Source organism: Oncorhynchus masou, unplaced genomic scaffold, assembly GCF_036934945.1.
Source record: "Oncorhynchus masou masou isolate Uvic2021 unplaced genomic scaffold, UVic_Omas_1.1 unplaced_scaffold_2683, whole genome shotgun sequence".
Taxonomy (NCBI): Eukaryota; Metazoa; Chordata; class Actinopteri; order Salmoniformes; family Salmonidae; genus Oncorhynchus; species Oncorhynchus masou.
Window position 1 is genome coordinate 252 of NW_027009117.1, and position 24339 is coordinate 24590.

The 24339-nt window shown below is 48.1% G+C and overlaps 1 pseudogene; it reads left to right on the forward strand.

Annotated features, from left to right (window-relative positions):
- The first annotated feature begins 428 nt into the window (after positions 1-428).
- The window catches only part of LOC135533816 (high affinity cationic amino acid transporter 1-like), a 37664-nt pseudogene continuing 13753 nt past the window's right edge, over positions 429-24339 (forward strand).

Below are 24339 nucleotides of genomic sequence, written 5' to 3' on the forward strand. Positions count from 1 at the left end.
ATACCTGCTGGAGAACATGCTATATCGTCCGGGTGAGGGAAGGGTTTGGCCCAGCATCGTCCGGGTGAGGGGAGGGTTTGGCCCAGCATCGTCCGTGTGAGGGGAGGGTTTGGCCCAGCATCGTCCGGGTGAGGGGGAGGGTTTGGCCCAGCATCGTCCGGGTGAAGGGAGGGTTTGGCCCAGCATCGTCCGGGTGAGGAGGGTTTGGCCCAGCATCGTCCGGGTTAGGCCCAGCATCGTCCGGGTGAGGGGGAGGGTTTGGCCCAGCATCGTCCGGGTGAGGGGAGGGTTTGGCCCAGCATCGTCCGGGTGAGGGAAGGGTTTGGCCGGTGGGGCTTTACTTGGCTCATTGCTCTAGCGACTCCTTGGCTGGGAAAGGCTGACTTCGGTCGTCAGTTAGCGGTGCTTCCTCCGACACATTGGTGCAGCAGGCTTCCACATTGGTGCAGCAGGCTTCCACATTGGTGCAGCAGGCTTCCACATTGGTGCAGCAGGCTTCCTGCTTCAGTGGATGGGTGATATTAAGAAGTACGGTTTGGTCAAATTTCGGAGAACGCATGACTCGACATACGCCTCTCCAGAGCACGTGGGGAGTTGGAGAGATGAGACAAGTTCGTAATCACGAAATTATATACATGTTTTTTGAATATTATTCAAAATGATTGACAGCTATTACGGCTGCCCAAGGTGCTCCCACCAATAATTAATTATGGGGTGTAAAGACCTACGCAACGAAGACGTCTTCATTCATTTACAACATTAACTTTCTTTCTCTTTGAAAATAGGTTGCGGAGATCTTGAGGAATCTGTGACATCTAACCCCTGACATCTGACCTCTAACCTCTGACCTCTGCCCCCAGGTGAGGAGGTGAAGAACCCTCAGAAGGCCATCCCCATAGGCATCGTGTCGTCTCTCCTCATCTGCTTCGTGGCCTACTTCGGAGTGTCTGCTGCTCTCACCATGATGATGCCCTACTACCTCCTAGACAACAACAGTCCTCTGCCCGCAGCCTTTAAATATGTAGGCTGGGAGGGAGCCACTTACGCTGTGGCTGTAGGGTCACTGTGTGCTCTGTCCTCCAGGTTAGTACACATACTGTACATCTATGTATAGAAGGTGATTCAACACACACACCCTAGCCTCACCTAGACAAACTAACCTGTATGTACACACACACCCTGCTGATGTGATCAGTGAGTTTAGCTCACACCACCAGGTGTGTGCGTGTGTGTGTCTCTTAGTGAGTATATATTTAACCATGGGGGTATTTGATTCCCCAGCTGTCTATTAATATCAGTAGAGAGATCTGTCATATTGTCCCATAAATCTAACAGGTATATCATGTTCATTATAAACTGGGTGGTTCAAGCCCTGAATGCTGATTGGCTAACAGACGTGGTATATCAAATCAATCAACAGCTGATGTCACAAAGTGCTGTACAGAAACCCAGCCTAAAACCCGAAACAGCAAGCAATGCAGGTGTAGAAGCACGTTGGCTAGGAAAACTCCCTAGAAAGGCCAAAACCTAGGAAGAAACCTAGAGAGGAACCAGGCTATGTGGGGTGGCCAGTCTCTTCTGGCTGTGCCGGGTAGAGATTATAACAGAACATGGCCAAGATGTTCAAATGTTCATAAATGACCAGCATGGTCGAATAATAATAAGGCAGAACAGTTGAAACTGGAGCAGCAGCACGGCCAGGTGGACTGGGGACAGCAAGGAGTCATCATGCCAGGTAGTCCTGAGGCATGGTCCTAGGGCTCAGGTCCTCCAAAGAGAGAGAGAGAGAATTAGAGAGAGCAAACTTAAATTCACACAGGACACCGGATAGGACAGGAGAAGTACTCCAGATATAACAAACTGACCCTAGCCCCCATGACACAAACTATTGCAGCATAAGTACTGGAGGCTGAGACAGGAGGGGTCAGGAGACACTGTGGCCCCATCTGATGACACCCCCGGATAGGGCCAAACAGGAAGGATATACTGTATATCAGACCGTATACCACGGGTATGACAAAACATGTAGTTTTCCTGCTCTAATTTAGTTGATAACCAGTTTATAACAGCAATAAGGCTCTCGGGGTTTGTGATATATTGCCAATATACCACCGCTAAGGGCTGTGTCCAGGCACTCCACATTGCGTCGTGCATAAGAACAGCCCTTAGCCTTGGTATATTGGCCACATACCACACCCCTCGGCCTTATAACTTAAGTATGACAAACCTATACACTTCCTATTTCAACTATTAAAAATGCTAAATTATTGAAAAATACAAATGAAATGTATTATTATTCCACCTGCCGGTTAGCGGTTCTAAAGCCAATGAGTTGTATTCATTCCTCTAATTTGATTCCCAGACGTTAGAAGAAAAGTGTTTCAAAGGGATCTTCGGCTGTCCCCATAGAAGAACCCATAGAAGAACCCTTGTTGGTTCCAGAAAGATCCATTTTGGGTACCATGTAAAATGCTGTGTGAAAAGGATTCAACATTGAAGCCAAAACAGCTCTACTTAAAACCAGGTTCTACCTGGAACCAACTAGTGTTCTTCAAAGGGTTCTTCTATGGGACAGTCGAAGAACCCTTTAGGTTCTGGAGGGCATCTTTTTTCCCTGAGGGTGTAGTTCCATTCCGTGTCTGTGATAAGATGTCTAAATGATTAGCGTCTCCTGATATTACAATATGAAATGTGTTTTATTTCGACCTTGATCTCTCTGTCTGAATTGCCTGTTTCATGATTATGGGTTTGTCCACATGGCATCCTATTCTCATTATAGTGCACTACATTGCACCAGGGTCCATAGGGCTTTATAGTGCACTACATTACACCAGGGTCCATAGGGCTTTATAGTGCACTACATTACACCAGGGTCCATAGGGCTTTATAGTGCACTACATTACACCAGGGTCCATAGGGCTTTATAGTGCACTACATTACACCAGGGTCCAGAGGGCTTTGTAGTGCACTACATTACACCAGGGTCCATAGGGCTTTATAGTGCACTACATTACACCAGGGTCCATAGGGCTTTATAGTGCACTACATTACACCAGGGTCCATAGGGCTTTATAGTGCACTACATTACACCAGGGTCCAGAGGGCTTTATAGTGCACTACATTGTACCAGGGTCCATAGGGCTTTATAGTGCACTACATTGTACCAGGGTCCATAGGGCTTTATAGTGCACTACATTACACCAGGGTCCAGAGGCTTTATAGTGCACTACATTACACCCGGGTCCAGAGGGCTTTATAGTGCACTACATTACACCAGGGTCCAGAGGGCTTTATAGTGCACTACATTGTACCAGGGTCCATAGGGCTTTATAGTGCACTACATTGTACCAGGGTCCATAGGCTTTATAGTGCACTACATTACACCAGGGTCCAGAGGGCTTTATAGTGCACTACATTACACCCGGGTCCAGAGGGCTTTATAGTGCACTACATTACACCAGGGTCCAGAGGGCTTTATAGTGCACTACATTACACCAGGGTCCATAGGGCTTTATAGTGCACTACATTACACCAGGGTCCAGAGGGCTTTATAGTGCACTACATTACACCCGGTCCAGAGGGGCTTTATAGTGCACTACATTACACCAGGGTCCAGAGGGCTTTATAGTGCACTACATTACACCAGGGTCCAGAGGGCTTTATAGTGCACTACATTACACCAGGGTCCATAGGGCTTTATAGCACTACATTACACCAGGGTCAGAGGGCTTTATAGTGCACTACATTACACCAGGGTCCATAGGGCTTTATAGTGCACTACATTGCACAGGGGTCCATAGGGCTTTATAGTGCACTACATTGTACCAGGGTCCAGAGGGCTTTATAGTGCACTACATTACACAAGGGTCCATAGGGCTTTATAGTGTGCTACATTACACCAGGGTCCATAGGGCTTTATAGTGCGCTACATTACACCAGGGTCCATAGGGCTTTATAGTGCACTACATTACACCAGGGTCCATTGGGCTTTATAGTGCACTACATTACACCAGGGTCCAGAGGGCTTTATAGTGCACTACATTACACCAGGGTCCATAGGGCTTTATAGTGCACTACATTACACCAGGGTCCAGAGGGCTTTATAGTGCACTACATTACACCAGGGTCCAGAGGGCTTTATAGTGCACTACATTACACCAGGGTCCATAGGGCTTTATAGTGCACTACATTACACCAGGGTCCAGAGGGCTTTATAGTGCACTACATTACACCAGGGTCCAGAGGGCTTTATAGTGCACTACATTACACCAGGGTCCAGAGGGCTTTATAGTGCACTACATTACACCAGGGTCCATAGGGCTTTATAGTGCACTACATTACACCAGGGTCCAGAGGGCTTTATAGTGCACTACATTACACCAGGGTCCATAGGGCTTTATATTGCACTACATTACACCAGGGTCCAGAGAGCTTTATAGTGCACTACATTACACCAGGGTCCATAGGGCTTTATAGTGCACTACATTGCACGAGGGTCCATAGGGCTTTATAGTGCACTACATTACACCAGGGTCCAGAGGGCTTTATAGTGCACTACATTACACCAGGGTCCATAGGGCTTATAGTGCACTACATTACACCAGGGTCCATAGGGCTTTATAGTGCACTACATTGCACCAGGGTCCATAGGGGTCTTGTCTAGAAGTGTGCAAAATAGGGAGTACGATGCCGTTTTGGGATTGAGCCTCTCACTCTGTGTTTATGCATGAAGGAATATTAACTATTTAAAATGGTAATTGCTCTCACTAACACCCTTCATCACTATCGTAACCCCGCCTGCTAACACTTTCAGTCCTGTGATTGGATGCCCCAGCCTTCAGTCAAATCTCAGCACACTGCTCATACGTCGTAAATGCGTGAAAATCGCACCCCTTTGGAAATAAAAGTCCGATCAAAACCAAAATGTTCAAATGATACTGTCTTTCCAAAAATCCGTCCATGGACTTTCAATCACAAACAAATCAACATAATCTACTCAAACATTCCAAAAGAACATAAAGCCTAAAACAATTACGAAATATGTACAGTGCCTTGCGAAAGTATTCGGCCCCTTTGAACTTTGCGACCTTTTGCCATATTTCAGGCTTCAAACATAAAGATATAAAACTGTAATTTTTTAAGAAGAATCAACAACAAGTGGGACACAATCATGAAGTGGAACGACATTTATTGGATATTTCAAAAACTGAAAAATTGGGCGTGCAAAATAATTCAGCCCCTTTACTTTCAGTGCAGCAAACTCTCTCCAGAAGTTCAGTGAGGATCTCTGAATGATCCAATGTTGACCTAAATGACTAATGATGATAAATACAATCCACCTGTGTGTAATCAAGTCTCCGTATAAATGCACCCCACACTGTAATAGTCTCAGAGGTCCGTTAAAAGCGCAGAGAGCATCATGAAGAACAAGGAACACACCAGGCAGGTCCGAGATACTGTTGTGAAGAAGTTTAAAGCCGGATTTGGATACAAAAAGATTTCCCAAGCTTTAAACATCCCAAGGAGCACTGTGCAAGCGATAATATTGAAATGGAAGGAGTATCAGACCACTGCAAATCTACCTAGACCTGGCCGTCCCTCTAAACTTTCAGCTCATACAAGGAGAAGACTGATCAGAGATGCAGCCAAGAGGCCCATGATCACTCTGGATGAACTGCAGAGATCTACAGCTGAGGTGGGAGACTCTGTCCATAGGACAACAATCAGTCGTATCTTGCACAAATCTGGCCTTTATGGAAGAGTGGCAAGAAGAAAGCCATTTCTTAAAAATATCCATAAAAAGTGTTGTTTAAAGTTTGCCACAAGCCACCTGGGAGACACACCAAACATGTGGAAGAAGGTGCTCTGGTCAGATGAAACCAAAATTGAACTTTTTGGCAACAATGCAAAACGTTATGTTTGGCGTAAAAGCAACACAGCTCATCACCCTGACCACACCATCCCCACTGTCAAACATAGTGGTGGCAGCATCATGGTTTGGGCCTGCTTTTCTTCAGCAGGGACAGGGAAGATGGTTAAAATTGATGGGAAGATGGATGGAGCAAAATACAGGACCATTCTGGAAGAAAACCTGATGGAGTCTGCAAAAGACCTGAGACTGGGACGGAGATTTGTCTTCCAACAAGACAATGATCCAAAACATAAAGCAAAATCTACAATGGAATGGTTCAAAAATAAACATATCCAGGTGTTAGAATGGCCAAGTCAAAGTCCAGACCTGAATCAATCGAGAATCTGTGGAAAGAACTGAAAACTGCTGTTCACAAATGCTCTCCATCCAACCTCACTGAGCTCGAGCTGTTTTGCAAGGAGGAATGGGAAAAATTTCAGTCTCTCGATGTGCAAAACTGATAGAGACATACCCCAAGCGATTTACAGCTGCAATCGCAGCAAAAGGTGGCGCTACAAAGTACTAACGTAAGGGGGCTGAATAATTTAGCACGCCCAATTTTTCAGTTTTTGATTTGTTAAAAAGTTTTGAAATATCCAATAAATGTCGTTCCACTTCATGATTGTGTCCCACTTGTTGTTGATTCTTCACAAAAAAATACAGTTTTATATCTTTATGTTTGAAGCCTGAAATGTGGCAAAAGGTCGCAAAGATCAAAAGGGCCGAATACTTTCGCAAGGCACTGTATATTTTTCTACTATTTGGCTGCTCTGTGATTAACTCCCAACGTGACTGGCCTGCGTGGCATTGCCTGTATTCTGCCTGTATGTGTCCGGCTGTCCAGCTGTGTGTGTGTGTGTGTGTGATCGTCCATCCTGTGCCTGTATGTGTCTGTGTGTGTGCAGCCTGTTCGGAGCTATGTTCCCTATGCCTCGTGTGATCTGAGCCATGGCGAATTATGTTCTGCTGTTCAAGTACATAGCAGAGACAAGCCATAGCACCAAAACACCCCTAATCACCACCCTCACCTCTGGCTTTATGGTCAGCCCTCTCACCAACATACCATGGTACCATGGTTATCACTAACAACATGGTTATCACTAACACCATGGTTATCGCTAACAACATGGTTATCACAAGCAACAAGGTTATCGCTAACAACAAGGTTATCAATAACAACAAGGTTATCACTAACAACATGGTTATCACTAACAACATGGTTATCACTTACACCATGGTTATCGCTAACACCATGGTTATCACTGGCGACAAGGTTATCGCTAACAACATGGTAACACAAACAACATGGTTATCGCTAGCAACAATGTTATCGCTAACAACATGGTTATCACTAACAACATGTTTATAACTAACAACAAGGTTATCGCTAACTACAAGGTTATCACTAACCACATGGTTATCACAAACGACATGGTTATCACTAAAAACAAGGTTGTCCCAAACAACATGGTTCTCGCTAACAGCATGGTTATCACTAATAACAAGGTTATCGCTAACAACAAGGTTATCGCTAACAACAAGGTTATCACTAACAGCATGCTTATCACTAATGACATGGTATATCGAACAATATGGTTATCGCTAACACCATGGTTATCACAAACTACATGGTTATCGCTAACAACATGGTTATCGCTAGCAACAAGGTTATGGCTAAAAGCATTGTTATCGCTTAGCTACAAGGTTATCGCTAACGACATGGTTATCTCTAGCAACAAGGTTATCACTAACAACATGGTTATCACTAGCAACAATGTTATCGCTAACAACATGGTTATCTCTAGCAACAAGGTTATTGCTAACAGCACGGTTAACGATAAAAACACGGTTATCGCTAACGGCAAGGTTATCGCTGGCAAGGTTATCGCTAACAAAAGGTTTTCGCTAACAACAAGGTTATTGCTAACGCTATGGTTATCGCTAACAGCAGGGTTATCACTAACAACATGGTTATAGCTAACAACATGGTTATCACTAACAACTGGTTTATCGCTAACAACATGGTTATCGCTAACAGCCTGCTTATCGCTAGCAACATGGTTATCGCTAACGCCATGGTTATCGCTAACGCCATGGTTATCGCTAACAACATGGTTGTCGCTAACAACAAGGTTGTCACTGACAACATGGTTATCACTAACAACATGGTTATCGCTAACAACATGGTTATCGCTAACAACATGGATATCGCTAACAACAAGGTGGTACCCAGACAGAGGGACATCAATAACGGAAGCCAAGATCATGATATGCTGAAACAGACTGGTACCCGCACTAAACACAAGAGGTTAATGGTGGAAGGGTCAGGTCTAGTAAGGAGCAACATTACAGATACATTACAGCGAGCAACATTACAGCTACGTTACAGGGAGATACATTACAGGGAGCTACGTTACATGGAGCTACATTACAGGGAGCTATATTACAGCTAAATTACAGGAAGACACATTACAGGGAGCAACATTACAGCTACATTACAGGGAGCTACATTACAGGGAGCTACATTACAGGGAGCTACGTTACAGCTACATTACAGGGAGCTACGTTACAGCTACATTACAGGGAGCTACGTTACAGGGAGCTACATTACAGGGAGCTACGTTACAGGGAGCTACATTACAGGGAGCTACGTTACAGCTACATTACAGGGAGCTACATTACAGGGAGCTACGTTACAGCTACATTACAGGGAGCTACGTTACAGCTACATTACAGGGAGCTACGTTACAGGGAGCTACGTTACAGCTACATTACAGGGAGCTACATTACAGGGAGCTACGTTACAGCTACATTACAGGAGCACCATTACAGGGAGCTACATTACAGCTAAATTACAGGAAGACACATTACAGGGAGCTACATTACAGGGAGCAACATTACAGCTACATTACAGGGAGCTACATTACAGGGAGCTACGTTACAGCTACATTACAGGGAGCTACGTTACAGCTACATTCAGGGAGCTACATTACAGGGAGCTACGTTACAGCTACATTACAGGGAGCTACATTACAGGAGCTACGTTACAGCTACATTACAGGGAGCACCATTACAGGGAGCTACGTTACAGCTACATTACATGGAGCTACATTACAGGGAGCTACATTACAGGGAGCTACGTTACAGTTACATTACAGGGAGCTACATTACAGGGAGCTACATTACAGGGAGCAACGTTACAGTTACATTACAGGGAGCTAAGTTACAGGGAGCTACATTACAGGGAGCTACATTACAGGGAGCTACATTACAGGGAGCTACATTACAGCTACATTACAGGGAGCTACATTACAGGGAGCTACGTTACAGCTACATTACAGGGAGCACCATTACAGGGAGCTACGTTACAGGGAGCTACATTACAGGGAGCTACGTTACAGTTACATTACAGGGAGCTACATTACAGGGAGCTACATTACAGGGAGCAACGTTACAGTTACATTACAGGGAGCTAAGTTACAGGAGCTACATTACAGGGAGCTACATTACAGGGAGCTACATTACAGGGAGCTACATTACAGGGAGCTACATTACAGCTACATTACAGGGAGCTACATTACAGCTACATTACAGGGAGCTACATTACAGTGAGCTACATTACAGGGAGCTACATTACAGGAGCTACATTACAGCAACATTACAGTGAGCTACATTACAGGGAGCTACATTACAGCAACATTACAGGGAGCTACATTACAGGGAGCTACGTTACAGGAGCTACATTACAGGAGCTACATTACAGCTACATTACAGGAGCTACATTACAGGGAGCTACATTACAGGGAGCCACGTTACAGCTACATTACAGGGAGCTACATTACAGGGAGCTACATTACAGGGAGCTACATTACAGGGAGATACGTTACAGGGAGCTACATTACAGGGAGCCACGTTACAGGGAGCTACATTACAGGGAGCTACGTTACAGCTACATTACAGTGAGCTACATTACAGGGAGCTACATTACAGGGAGCTACATTACAGGGAGATACGTTACAGCTACATTACAGGGAGCTACATTACAGGGAGCTACGTTACAGCTACATTACAGGGAGCTACATTACAGGGAGCTACGTTACAGCTACATTACAGGGAGCTACGTTACAGGAGCTACATTACAGGGAGCTACATTACAGGGAGCTACATTACAGGGAGCTACATTACAGGGAGCTACGTTACAGGGAGCTACATTACAGGGAGCTACATTACAGGAGCTACATTACAGGGAGCTACATTACAGGGAGCTACGTTACAGCTACATTACAGGGAGCAACGTTACAGTTACATTACAGGGAGCTAAGTTACAGGAGCTACATTACAGGGAGCTACATTACAGGGAGCTACATTACAGGGAGCTACATTACAGCTACATTACAGGGAGCTACATTACAGGGAGCTACATTACAGGGAGCAACGTTACAGTTACATTACAGGGAGCTAAGTTACAGGGAGCTACATTACAGGGAGCTACATTACAGGGAGCTACATTACAGGAGCTACATTACAGCTACATTACAGGGAGCTACATTACAGCTACATTACAGGGATCTACATTACAGTGAGCTACATTACAGGGAGCTACATTACAGGGAGCTACATTACAGCAACATTACAGTGAGCTACATTACAGGGAGCTACATTACAGCAACATTACAGGGAGCTACATTACAGGGAGCTACGTTACAGGAGCTACATTACAGGGAGCTACGTTACAGCTACATTACAGGGAGCTACATTACAGGGAGCTACCTTACAGGAGATACGTTACAGGAGCTACATTACAGGGAGCTACGTTACAGGGAGCTACATTACAGTGAGCTACATTACAGGGAGCTATGTTACAGGAGCTACATTACAGGGAGCTACGTTACAGCTACATTACAGTGAGCTACATTACAGGAGCTACATTACAGGGAGCTACATTACAGGAGCTACGTTACAGCTACATTACAGGGAGCTACATTACAGGGAGCTACGTTACAGCTACATTACAGGGAGCTACATTACAGGGAGCTCACGTTACAGCTACATTACAGGGAGCTACGTTACAGGGAGCTACATTACAGGGAGCCACGTTACAGGGAGCTACATTACAGGAGCTACGTTACAGCTACATTACAGGGAGCTACATTACAGGAGCTACGTTACAGCTACATTACAGGGAGCTACATTACAGGGAGCTACGTTACAGGGAGCTACATTACAGGGAGCCACGTTACAGCTACATTACAGGGAGCTACATTACAGGGAGCTACGCAGCTACATTACAGGGAGCTACATTACAGGGAGCTAAATTACAGGGAGCTACGTTACAGCTACATTACAGGGAGCTACATTACAGGGAGCTACGTTACAGCTACATTACAGGGAGCTACATTACAGGGAGCTACGTTACAGGGAGCTACATTACAGGGAGCTACATTACAGGGAGCTACATTACAGGGAGCTACATTACAGGGAGCTACGTTACAGCTACATTACAGGGAGCTACATTACAGCTACATTACAGGGTGGATTTTGTTGTTTGACTCCTTGTCTCTTCCTGCTCTATACTAGTTTGACCCTCTATTAAGCGTCACCCTCCTCCTCCCTTGACTGTCACTTTACCCTCTCTCCTACCGAATATCTCCCCTCAACCCTTCCCCCCCTCAACCCTTCCTCCTCTCCTCTATCAAGTCTCTCTTCTCTCAACCCTTCCTCCTCCTCTCCTCTCCTCTATCAAATCTCTCTTCTCTCAACCCTTCCTAACCCCCTCTCTCCTTCCTCCCCCTCTATCAAATCTCTTCCCTCAACCCTTCCTCCTCCCCTCAACCCTTCCTCCTCCCCTCAACCCTTCCCCCTCTCCTCTATCAAGTCTCTCTTCCCTAACCCTTCCTCCCCCTCAACCCTTCCTCCTCTCCTCTATCAAGTCTCTTTCCCCTCAAACCTTCCTCCTTCCCCCAACTCTTCCTCCTCCTCAAATCTTCTTCCTCCCCTCAACTCTTCCTATGCCCCTCAACCCTTCCTCTCCTCTATCAAGTCTCTCTTCCCTCAACACTTCCTCCTCCCCTCAACTCTTCCTATGCCCCTCAACCCTTCCTCTCCTCTATCAAGTCTCTCTCCCCTCAAACCATCCTCCTTCCCTCAACTCTTCGTCCTCCCCTCAAATCTTCCTCCTCCCCTCAACTCTTCCTATGCCCCTCAACCCTTCATCTCCTCTATCAAGTCTCTCTCCCTCAAACCTTCCTCCTTCCCTCAACTCTTCCCCTCCCCACAACCCTTCCTCCTCCCCTCAACTCTTCCTTCTCCTCTATCAAATCTCTCTACCCTCAACCCTTCTTCCTCTTCTCTACCAAATTCTCCTCCCCCTGTTCCCCCACTTTACCCTCACCCCCTCTTATACCTACCATTCTACCAAAATCTCCCTTTCTCATCCCTTTCCTCTCCCTCCCTTCCTCCCCCAGTCTCCTGAGCTCACTGTTCCCTCTCTCCTCAATTCTCTCCCCTCACTTCCTTCCTCCCCCAGTCTCCTGAGCTCACTGTTCCCCTCTCCTCATTCTCTCCCCTCACTTCCTTCCTCCCCCAGTCTCCTGGGCTCACTGTTCCCTCTCTCCTCATCCCTCTCCCCTCATTTCCTTCCTCCCCCAGTCTCCTGGGCTCGCTGTTCCCTCTCTCCTCAACCCTCTCCCCTCCCTCCCTCTCCCCCTAAGTCTCCTGGGCTTCATGTTCCCTCTCTCCTCATCCCTTTCCTCTCCTTCCCTTCCTCCCCCCAGTCTCCTGGGCTCGATGTTCCTCTCCTCGTATAATATTTGCCATGTCTCCGACGGCCTCATCTTCTCCTTCTTGGCCCGCATCAGTGAGAGGAAGACACCCATCATGTCCACCATGGCTGCTGGAGTCATGTCTGGTAAGCAGCGTCAGGGGTTAGGGGTTAGAGGTTAGAGGTTAGGGAAGACACCCATCATGTCCACCATGGCCACTGGGGTCATGTCTGGTAAGCAGCGTTAGGGGTTAGAGGTTAGAGGTTAGGGAAGACATCCATCATGTCCACCATGGCCGCTGGGGTCATGTCTGGTAAGCAGCGTCAGGGGTTAGGGGTTAGAGGTTAGAGGTTAGGGAAGACACCCATCATGTCCACCATGGCCGCTGGGGTCATGTCTGGTAAGCAGCGTCAGGGGTTAAATTACAAGAGTTAGAGTTGGGAAGACAGTGGTAGAGCGAGCATCTGCATGGTGTCGTTGTTTACCTAGCTGTGAATACCTAGCTGTCATCTCTCGAAGAGAGAGGTTAAAGTTAATAAATACATAATAATAAATCAACCTGGTGTTCAGAGTGCTGTGACACAGTTAGTCACCTGAGGACCTACAGTCAGATTGGACCCCAGCTCTGTGGATGATGTGGCCAAGCTGTTCTGTGTTTGAACCACACATCATCAGTTTGTAGTATTGTTGTTACTCTTTCAGATGTCTCGGCCCAGTGATATTTACTTATCTGACAACTATTATCAAGCATACGAATGAAAAGTGTTGAGGGAGAGGAGAGAGAGTAGGGGAGGAGAGATTGTAGGGGGAGGAGAGAGAGTAGGGAGAGGAGAGAGTGTGGGGGAGGAGAGATTGTATTGGGAGGAGAGAGAGAGTAGGGAGAGGAGAGAGAGTAGGGAGAAGAAGGAGTAGGGGGGGAGGAGAGATTGTAGGGGGAGGAGAGAGAGTAGGGGAGGAGAGATTGTAGGGGGAGGAGAGAGAGTAGGGGGAGGAGAGAGAGTAGGGGAGGAGAGATTGTAGGGGGAGGAGAGAGAGTAGGGGGAGGAGAAATTGTAGGGGGGGGAGAGAGTAGAGAAAGTAGGGAGCGGCAGGAGATAGTAGGGAGATGAGTTAGAGACAGAGGGGTAAGTGTAGACAGAGGAGATGAGATAGAGGGGGTTAGTGTAGACAGAGGAGATAGAGGGGGTTAGTGGGGTTAGTGTAGACAGAGGAGATAGAGGGGTTAGTGTAGACAGAGGTGACAGAGGGGTAAGTGTAGATAGAGGAGACAGAGGTGTTAGTGTAGAGAGAGGAGATAGAGGGGTTAGTGTAGAGAGAGGAGATAGAGGGGTTAGTGTTGATAGAGGGGTTAGTGTTGACAGAGGAGATAGAGGAGATAGAGGGGTTAGTGTAGACAGAGAAGATAGAGGGGTTAGTGTTGACAGAGGAGATAGCGGAGATAGAGGGGTTAGTGTAGACAGAGGAGATAGAGGGGTTAGTGTAGACAGAGGTGACAGAGGGGTAAGTGTAGATAGAGGAGACAGAGGTGTTAGTGTAGAGAGAGGAGATAGAGGGGTTAGTGTTGATAGGGGTTAGTGTAGAGAGAGGAGATAGAGGGGTTAGTGGAGATAGAGGTGTTAGTGTAGACAGAGGAGATAGAGGGGTTAGTGGGGTTAGTGTAGACAGAGGAGATAGAGGGGTTAGTGTAGACAGAGGAGACAGAGGAGATAGAGGGGTTAGTGTAGAGAGAGGAGATAGAGGAGATAGAGGGGTTAGTGTAGAGAGGAGATAGAGGAGAGGGAGGGAGATAGAGGGGTTAGTGTAGACATAGGAGATAGAGGGGTAAGTGTAGATAGAGGAGACAGAGGAGATGGGGGTTAGTGTAGACATAGGAGATAGAGGGGTTAGTGTAGAGAGAGGAGATAGGGGGGTTAGTGTTGATAGAGGGGTTAGTGTTGACAGAGGAGATAGAGGAGATAGAGGGGTTAGTGTAGACAGAGAAGATAGAGGGGTTAGTGTTGACAGAGGAGATAGCGGGAGATAGAGGGGTTAGTGTAGACAGAGGGGATAGAGGGGTTAGTGTAGATAGAGGGGTTAGTGTAGACAGATGAGATAGAGGGGTTAGTGTAGACAGATGAGATAGAGGGGTCAGTGTAGAGAGGAGATTATAATAATAATTATTATTATTATTATCGCCTTTTGTCTCTCCTCCAGCTATCATGGCCTTTCTGTCTCTCCTCCAGCTATCATGGCCTTTCTGTCTCTCCTCCAGCTATCATGGCCTTTCTGTCTCTCCTCCAGCTATCATGGCCTTTCTGTCTCTCCTACAGCTATCATGGCCTTTCTGTCTCTCCTCCAGCTATCATGGCCTTTCTGTCTCTCCTCCAGCTATCATGGCTTATCGCCTTTCTGTCTCTCCTCCAGCTATCATGGCCTTTCTGTCTCTCCTCCAGCTATCATGGCCTTTCTGTCTCTCCTCCAGCTATCATGGCCTTTCTGTCTCTCCTCCAGCTATCATGGCTTATCGCCTTTCTGTCTCTCCTCCAGCTATCATGGCCTTTCTGTCTCTCCTCCAGCTATCATGGCCTTTCTGTCTCTCCTCCAGCTATCATGGCCTTTCTGTCTCTCCTCCAGCTATCATGGCCTTATGGCCTTTCTGTCTCTCCCCCAGCTATCATGGCCTTTCTGTCTCTCCCCCAGCTATCATGGCCTTTCTGTCTCTCCTCCAGCTATCATGGCCTTTCTGTCTCTCCTCCAGCTATCATGGCCTTATGGCCTTTCTGTCTCTCCTCCAGCTATCATGGCCTTTCTGTCTCTCCTCCAGCTATCATGGCCTTTCTGTCTCTCCTCCAGCTATCATGGCCTTTCTGTCTCTCCTCCAGCTATCATGGCCTTATGGCCTTTCTGTCTCTCCTCCAGCTATCATGGCCTTATCGCCTTTCTGTCTCTCCAGCTATCATGGCCTTATGGCCTTTCTGTCTCTCCCCAGCTATCATGGCCTTTCTGTCTCTCCCCCAGCTATCATGGCCTTTCTGTCTCTCCCATAAGCTATCATGGCCTTTCTGTCTCTCCTCCAGCTATCATGGCCTTTCTGTCTCTCCTACAGCTATCATGGCCTTTCTGTCTCTCCCCCAGCTATCATGGCCTTTCTGTCTCTCCTCCAGCTATCATGGCCTTTCTGTCTCTCCTACAGCTATCATGGCCTTTCTGTCTCTCCTCCAGCTATAATGGCCTTTCTGTCTCTCCCATAAGCTATCATGGCCTTTCTGTCTCTCCTACAGCTATCATGGCCTTTCTGTCTCTCCTCCAGCTATCATGGCCTTTCTGTCTCTCCTCCAGCTATCATGGCCTTTCTGTCTCTCCTCCAGCTATCATGGCTTATCGCCTTTCTGTCTCTCCTCCAGCTATCATGGCCTTTCTGTCTCTCCTCCAGCTATCATGGCCTTTCTGTCTCTCCTCCAGCTATCATGGCCTTTCTGTCTCTCCTCCAGCTATCATGGCCTTATGGCCTTTCTGTCTCTCCCCAGCTATCATGGCCTTTCTGTCTCCCCCAGCTATCATGGCCTTTCTGTCTCTCCTCCAGCTATCATGGCCTTTCTGTCTCTCCTCCAGCTATCATGGCCTTATGGCCTTTCTGTCTCTCCTCCAGCTATCATGGCCTTTCTGTCTCTCCTCCAGCTATCATGGCCTTTCTGTCTCTCCTCCAGCTATCATGGCCTTTCTGTCTCTCCTCCAGCTATCATGGCCTTATGGCCTTTCTGTCTCTCCTCCAGCTATCATGGCCTTATCGCCTTTCTGTCTCTCCAGCTATCATGGCCTTATGGCCTTTCTGTCTCTCCCCCAGCTATCATGGCCTTTCTGTCTCTCCCCCAGCTATCATGGCCTTTCTGTCTCTCCCATAAGCTATCATGGCCTTTCTGTCTCTCCTCCAGCTATCATGGCCTTTCTGTCTCTCCTACAGCTATCATGGCCTTTCTGTCTCTCCCCCAGCTATCATGGCCTTTCTGTCTCTCCTCCAGCTATCATGGCCTTTCTGTCTCTCCTACAGCTATCATGGCCTTTCTGTCTCTCCTCCAGCTATAATGGCCTTTCTGTCTCTCCCATAAGCTATCATGGCCTTTCTGTCTCTCCTACAGCTATCATGGCCTTTCTGTCTCTCCTCCAGCTATCATGGCCTTTCTGTCTCTCCTCCAGCTATCATGGCCTTTCTGTCTCTCCTCCAGCTATCATGGCCGTTCTGTCTCTCCTACAGCTATCATGGCCTTTATGTCTCTCCTCCAGCTATCATGGCCTTTCTGTCTCTCCTCCAGCTATCATGGTCTTTCTGTCTCTCCTCCATCTATCATGGCCTTTCTGTCTCTCACCCAGCTATCATGGCCTTTCTGTCTCTCCTCCAGCTATCATGGCCTTTCTGTCTCTCCCCCAGCTATCATGGTCTTTCTGTCTCTCCTCCAGCTATCATGGCCTTTCTGTCTCTCCCCCAGCTATCATGGCCTTATGGCCTTTCTGTCTCTCCTCCAGCTATCATGGCCTTTCTGTCTCTCCTCCAGCTATCATGGCCTTATGGCCTTTCTGTCTCTCCTCCAGCTATCATGGCCTTTCTGTCTCTCCTCCAGCTATCATGGCCTTATGGCCTTTCTGTCTCTCCTCCAGCTATCATGGCCTTTCTGTCTCTCCCCCAGCTATCATGGCCTTTCTGTCTCTCCTCCAGCTATCATGGCCTTATGGCCTTTCTGTCTCTCCTCCAGCTATCATGGCCTTTCTGTCTCTCCTCCAGCTATCATGGCCTTATGGCCTTTCTGTCTCTCCTCCAGCTATCATGGTCTTTCTGTCTCTCCTCCAAGCTATCATGGCCTTTCTGTCTCTCCTCCAGCTATCATGGCCTTTATGTCTCTCCCCCAGCTATCATGGCCTTTCTGTCTCTCCCCCAGCTATCATGGCCTTTCTGTCTCTCCTCCAGCTATCATGGCCTTTCTGTCTCTCTTCCAAGCTATCATGGCCTTTCTGTCTCTCCCCTACAGCTATCATGGCCTTATGGCCTTTCTGTCTCTCCTCCAGCTATCATGGCCTTATGGCCTTTCTGTCTCTCCTCCAGCTATCATGGCCTTTCTGTCTCTCCTCCAGCTATCATGGCCTTATGGCATTTCTGTCTCTCCTCCAGCTATCATGGTCTTTCTGTCTCTCCTCCAGCTATCATGGCCTTTCTGTCTCTCCCCCAGCTATCATGGCCTTTCTGTCTCTCCCCCAGCGATCATGGCCTTTCTGTCTCTCCTACAGCTATCATGGCCTTTCTGTCTCTCCTCCAGCTATCATGGCCTTTCTGTCTCTCCTACAGCTATCATGGCAATTCTGTCTCTCCTCCAGCTATCATGGCCTTATGGCCTTTCTGTCTCTCCTCCAGCTATCATGGCCTTTCTGTCTCTCCTCCAGCTATCATGGCCTTATGGCATTTCTGTCTCTCCTACAGCTATCATGGCCTTTCTGTCTCTCCTCCAAGCTATCATGGCCTTTCTGTCTCTCCTCCAAGCTATCATGGCCTTTCTGTCTCTCACCCAGCCATCATGGCCTTTCTGTCTCTCTTCCAAGCTATCATGGCCTTTTTGTCTCTCACCCAGCTATCATGGTCTTTCTGTCTCTCCTCCAAGCTATCATGGCCTTTCTGTCTCTCCCCCAGCTATCATGGCCTTATGGCCTTTCTGTCTCTCCTCCAGCTATCATGGCCTTTCTGTCTCTCCTCCAGCTATCATGGCCTTATGGCCTTTCTGTCTCTCCTCCAGCTATCATGGCCTTTCTGTCTCTCCCCCAGGTATCATGGCCTTTCTGTCTCTCCTCCAGCTATCATGGCCTTTCTGTCTCTCTTCCAAGCTATCATGGCCTTTCTGTCTCTCACCCAGCTATCATGGTCTTATGGCCTTTCTGTCTCTCCTCCAGCTATCATGGCCTTTCTGTCTCTCCTCCAGCTATCATGGCCTTATGGCCTTTCTGTCTCTCCTCCAGCTATCATGGCCTTTCTGTCTCTCCCAGCTATCATGGCCTTTCTGTCTCTCCTCCAGCTATCATGGCCTTTCTGTCTCTCTCTTCCAAGCTATCATGGCCTTTCTGTCTCTCACCCAGCTATCATGGTCTTTCTGTCTCTCCTCCAAGCTATCATGGCCTTTCTATCTCTCCCCCAGCTATCATGGCCTTATGGCATTACTGTCTCTCCTCCAGCTATCATGGTCTTTCTGTCTCTCCTCCAGCTATCATGGCCTTTCTGTCTCTCCCCCAGCTATCATGGCCTTTCTGTCTCTCCCCAGCTATCATGGCCTTTCTGTCTCTCCTACAGCTATCATGGCCTTTCTGTCTCTCCTCCAGCTATCATGGCCTTTCTGTCTCTCCTACAGCTATCATGGCCTTTCTGTCTCTCCTCCAGCTATCATGGCCTTTCTGTCTCTCCTCCAGCTATCATGGCCTTTCTGTCTCTCCTCCAGCTATCTTGGCCTTATGGCCTTTCTGTCTCTCCTCCAGCTCTCATGGTCTTTCTGTCTCTCACCCAGCCATCATGGCCTTTCTGTCTCTCTTCCAAGCTATCATGGCCTTTCTGTCTCTCACCCAGCTAATATGGTCTTTCTGTCTCTCCTCCAAGCTATCATGGCCTTTCTGTCTCTCCTCCAGCTATCATGGCCTTATGGCCTTTCTGTCTCTCCTCCAGCTATCATGGCCTTTCTGTCTCTCCTCCAGCTATCATGGCCTTATGGCCTTTCTGTCTCTCCTCCAGCTATCATGGCCTTTCTGTCTCTCCCCAGCTATCATGGCCTTTCTGTCTCTCCTCCAGCCTTTCTCTCCTCCTCTAGCAATCATGGCCTTTCTGTCTCTCCTACAGCTATCATGGCCTTATGGCCTTTCTGTCTCTCCTCCAGCTCTCATGGCCTTTCTGTCTCTCCTCCAGCTATCATGGCCTTTCTGTCTCTCACCCAGCTATCATGGCCTTTCTGTCTCTCCTCCAGCTCTCATGGTCTTTCTGTCTCTCACCCAGCCATCATGGCCTTTCTGTCTCTCTTCCAAGCTATCATGGCCTTTCTGTCTCTCACCCAGCTAATATGGTCTTTCTGTCTCTCCTCCAAGCTATCATGGCCTTTCTGTCTCTCCTCCAGCTATCATGGCCTTATGGCCTTTCTGTCTCTCCTCCAGCTATCATGGCCTTTCTGTCTCTCCTCCAGCTATCATGGCCTTATGGCCTTTCTGTCTCTCCTCCAGCTATCATGGCCTTTCTGTCTCTCCCCCAGCTATCATGGCCTTTCTGTCTCTCCTCCAGCCTCCCTCCTCTAGCAATCATGGCCTTTCTGTCTCTCCTACAGCTATCATGGCCTTATGGCCTTTCTGTCTCTCCTCCAGCTCTCATGGCCTTTCTGTCTCTCCTCCAGCTATCATGGCCTTTCTGTCTCTCACCCAGCTATCATGGCCTTTCTGTCTCTCTTCCAAGCTATCATGGCCTTTCTGTCTCTCACCCAGCTATCATGGTCTTTCTGTCTCTCCTCCAAGCTATCATGGCCTTTCTGTCTCTCCCCAGCTATCATGGCCTTATGGCATTTCTGTCTCTCCTCCAGCTATCATGGTCTTTCTGTCTCTCCTCCAGCTATCATGGCCTTTCTGTCTCTCCCCCAGCTATCATGGCCTTTCTGTCTCTCCCCCAGCTATCATGGCCTTTCTGTCTCTCCTACAGCTATCATGGCCTTTCTGTCTCTCCTCCAGCTATCATGGCCTTTCTGTCTCTCCTCCAGCTATCATGGCCTTTCTGTCTCTCCCCCAGCTATCATGGCCTTTCTGTCTCTCCTCCAGCTATCATGGCCTTTCTGTTTCTACTACAGCTATCATGGCCTTTCTGTCTCTCCTCCAGCTATCATGGCCTTATGGTCTTTCTGTCTCTCCCCCAGCTATCATGGCCTTTCTGTCTCTCCTCCAAGCTATCATGGCCTTTCTGTCTCTCACCCAGCTATCATGGCCTTTCTGTCTCTCCTACAGCTATAATGGCCTTATGGCCTTTCTGTCTCTCCTCCAGCTCTCATGGTCTTTCTGTCTCTCACCCAGCCATCATGGCCTTTCTGTCTCTCACCCAGCTATCAAGGCCTTTCTTTCTCTCCTCTAGCTATCATGGCCTTTCTGTCTCTCCGCCAAGCTATCATGGCCTTTCCGTCTCTCTTCCAAGCTATCATGTCCTTTCTGTCTCTCCTACAACTATCATGGCCTTTCTGTCTCTCCCCCAGCTATCATGGCCTTTCTGTCTCTCCTCCAGCTATCATGGCCTTTCTGTCTCTCCCCCAGCTATCATGGCCTTTCTGTCTCTCCCCCAGCTATCATGGTCTTTCTGTCTCTCCCCCAGCTATCATGGCCTTTCTGTCTCTCCCCCAGCTATCATGGCTTTTCTGTCTTCCCCCAACTATCATGGCCTTTCTGTCTATCCTCCAGCTATCATGGCCTTTCTGTCTCTCCTACATCTATCATGGCCTTTTTTCTGTCTCTCCCCCAGCTATCATGGCCTTTCTGTCTCTCCTCCAACTATCATGGCCTTTCTGTCTCTCCCCCAGCTATCATGGCCTTATGGCCTTTCTGTCTCTCCCCCAGCTATCATGGCCTTTCTGTCTCTCCTCCAGCTATCATGGCCTTTCTGTCTCTCCCCAGCTATCATGGCCTTATAGCCTTTCTGTCTCTCCTCCAGCTATCATGGCCTTTCTGTCTCTCCTCTAGCTATCATGGCCTTTCTGTCTCTCCCCCAGCTATCATGGCCTTTCTGTCTCTCCCCAGCTATCATGGCCTTATGGCCTTTCTTTCTCTCCCCCCACCTATCATGGCCTTTCTGTCTCTCCTCCAGCTATCATGGCCTTTCTGTCTCTCTTCCAGCTATCATGGCCTTATGGCCTTTCTGTCTCTCCTCCAGCTATCATGGCCTTTCTGTCTCTCCCCAGCTATCATGGCCTTTCTGTCTCTCCTAAAGCAATCATGGCCTTTCTGTCTCTCCTACAGCTATCATGGTCTTTCTGTCTCTCCTACAGCTATCATGGCCTTTCTGTCTCTCCTCCAGCTATCATGGCCTTATGGCCTTTCTGTCTCTCCCCCAGCTATCATGGACTTTCTGTCTCTCCTACAGCTATCATGGCATTATGGCCTTTCTGTCTCTCCTCCAGCTATCATGGCCTTTCTGTCTCTCCTCCAGCTATCATGGCCTTATGGCCTTTCTGTCTCTCCCCCAGCTATCATGGCCTTTCTGTCTCTCCTACAGCTATCATGGCCTTATGGCCTTTCTGTCTCTCCCCCAGCTATCATGGCCTTTCTGTCTCTCCCCCAGCTATCATGGCCTTATAGCCTTTCTGTCTCTCCTCCAGCTATCATGGCCTTTCTGTCTCTCCTCCAGCTATCATGGCCTTTCTGTCTCTCCCCCAGCTATCATGGCCTTTCTGTCTCTCCCCCAGCTATCATGGCCTTTCTGTCTCTCCCCCCAGCTATCATGGCCTTATGGCCTTTCTTTCTCTCCCCCACCTATCATGGCCTTTCTGTCTCTCCTCCAGCTATCATGGCCTTTCTGTCTCTCTTCCAGCTATCATGGCCTTATGGCCTTTCTGTCTCTCCTCCAGCTATCATGGCCTTTCTGTCTCTCCCCCAGCTATCATGGCCTTTCTGTCTCTCCTAAAGCAATCATGGCCTTTCTGTCTCTCCTACAGCTATCATGGTCTTTCTGTCTCTCCTCCCGCTTATCATGGCTTTTCTGTCTCTCCTACAGCTATCATGGCCTTTCTGTCTCTCCTCCAGCTATCATGGCCTTATGGCCTTTCTGTCTCTCCCCCAGCTATCTCAGCCTTTCTGTCTCTCCCCCAGCTATCATGGCCTTTCTGTCTCTCCTCCAGCTATCATGTCCTTTCTGTCTTTCCTCCAGCTATCATGGCCTTTCTGCCTCTCCCCCAGCTATTATGGCCTTTCTGTCTCTCCTCTAGCTATCATGGCCTTTCTGTCTCTCCTCCAGCTATCATGTCCTTTCTGTCTCTCCTACAGCTATCATGGCCTTTCTGTCTCTCCCAGCTATTATGGCCTTTCTGTCTCTCCTCTAGCTATCATGGCCTTTCTGTCTCTCCTCCAAGCTATCATGGCCTTTCTGTCTCTCCTACAGCTATCATGGCCTTTCTGTCTCCCCCCCCAGCTATCATGGCCTTTCTGTCTCTCCTCCAGCTATCATGGCCTTTCTGTCTCTCCTACAGCTATCATGGCCGTTCTGTCTCTCCCCCAGCTATCATGGCCTTTCTTTCTCTCTTCCAAGCTATCATGGCCTTTCTGTCTCTCACCCAGCTATCATGGCCTTTCTGTCTCTCCCCAGCTATCATGGCCTTTCTGTCTCTCCCCCAGCTATCATGGCCTTTCTGTCTCTCCTCTAGCTATCATGTCCTTTCTGTCTTTCCTACAGCTATTATGGCCTTTCTGTCTCTCCTCCAGCTATCATGTCCTTTCTGTCTTTCCTACAGCTATTATGGCCTTTCTGTCTCTCATCCAGCTATCATGGTCTTTCTGTCTCTCCCCCAGCTATCATGGCCTTATGGCCTTTCTGTCTCTCCCCCAGCTATCATGGCCTTATGGCCTTTCTGTCTCTCCCCCAGCTATCATGGCCTTATGGTCTTTCTGTCTCTCCCCCAGCTATCATGGCCTTTCTGTCTCTCCCCCAGCTATCATGGTCTTTCTGTCTCTCCTCCAGCTATCATGGCCTTTCTGTCTCTCCTCCAGCTATCATGGCCTTTCTGTCTCTCCTCCAGCTATCATGGCCTTTCTGTCTCTCCTCTAGCTATCATGGCCTTTCTGTCTCTCCTCCAAGCTATCATGGCCTTTCTGTCTCACCTCCAGCTATCATGGCCTTTCGGTCTCTCCTCCAGCTATCATGGCCTTTCGGTCTCTCCTCCAGCTATCATGGCCTTTCTTTCTCTCCTCCAGCTATCATGGTCTTTCTGTCTCTCCCCCAACTATCATGGCCTTTCTGTCTCTCCTACAGCTATCATGGCCTTTCTGTTTGACCTGAAGGACCTTGTAGATCTGATGTCTATTGGTACTCTACTGGCCTACACCCTGGTGGCAGCCTGCGTTCTGGTACTCAGGTTAGTATCCTGAACCCTACACCCTGTGTTCTGGTACTCAGGTTAGTATCCTGAACCCTACACCCTGTGTTCTGGTACTCAGGTTAGTATCCTGAACCCTACACCCTGTGTTCTGGTACTCAGGTATCCTGAACCCTGGTGTTAGCCTGCGTTCTGGTACTCAGGTTAGTATCCTCAACCCTACACCCTGTGTTCTGGTACTCAGGTTAGTATCCTGAACCCTACACCCTGTGTTCTGGTACTCAGGTTAGTATCCTGAACCCTACACCCTGTGTTCTGGTACTCAGGTTAGTATCCTGAACCCTGGTGTTAGCCTATGTTCTGGTACTCAGGTTAGTATCCTCAACCCTACACCCTGTGTTCTGGTACTCAGGTTAGTATCCTCAACCCTGGTGTTCTGGTACTCAGGTTAGTATCCTCAACCCTACACCCTGTGTTCTGGTACTCAGGTTAGTATCCTGAACCCTACACCCTGTGTTCTGGTACTCAGGTTAGTATCCTGAACCCTACACCCTGTGTTCTGGTACTCAGGTTAGTATCCTGAACCCTACACCCTGTGTTCTGGTACTCAGGTTAGTAT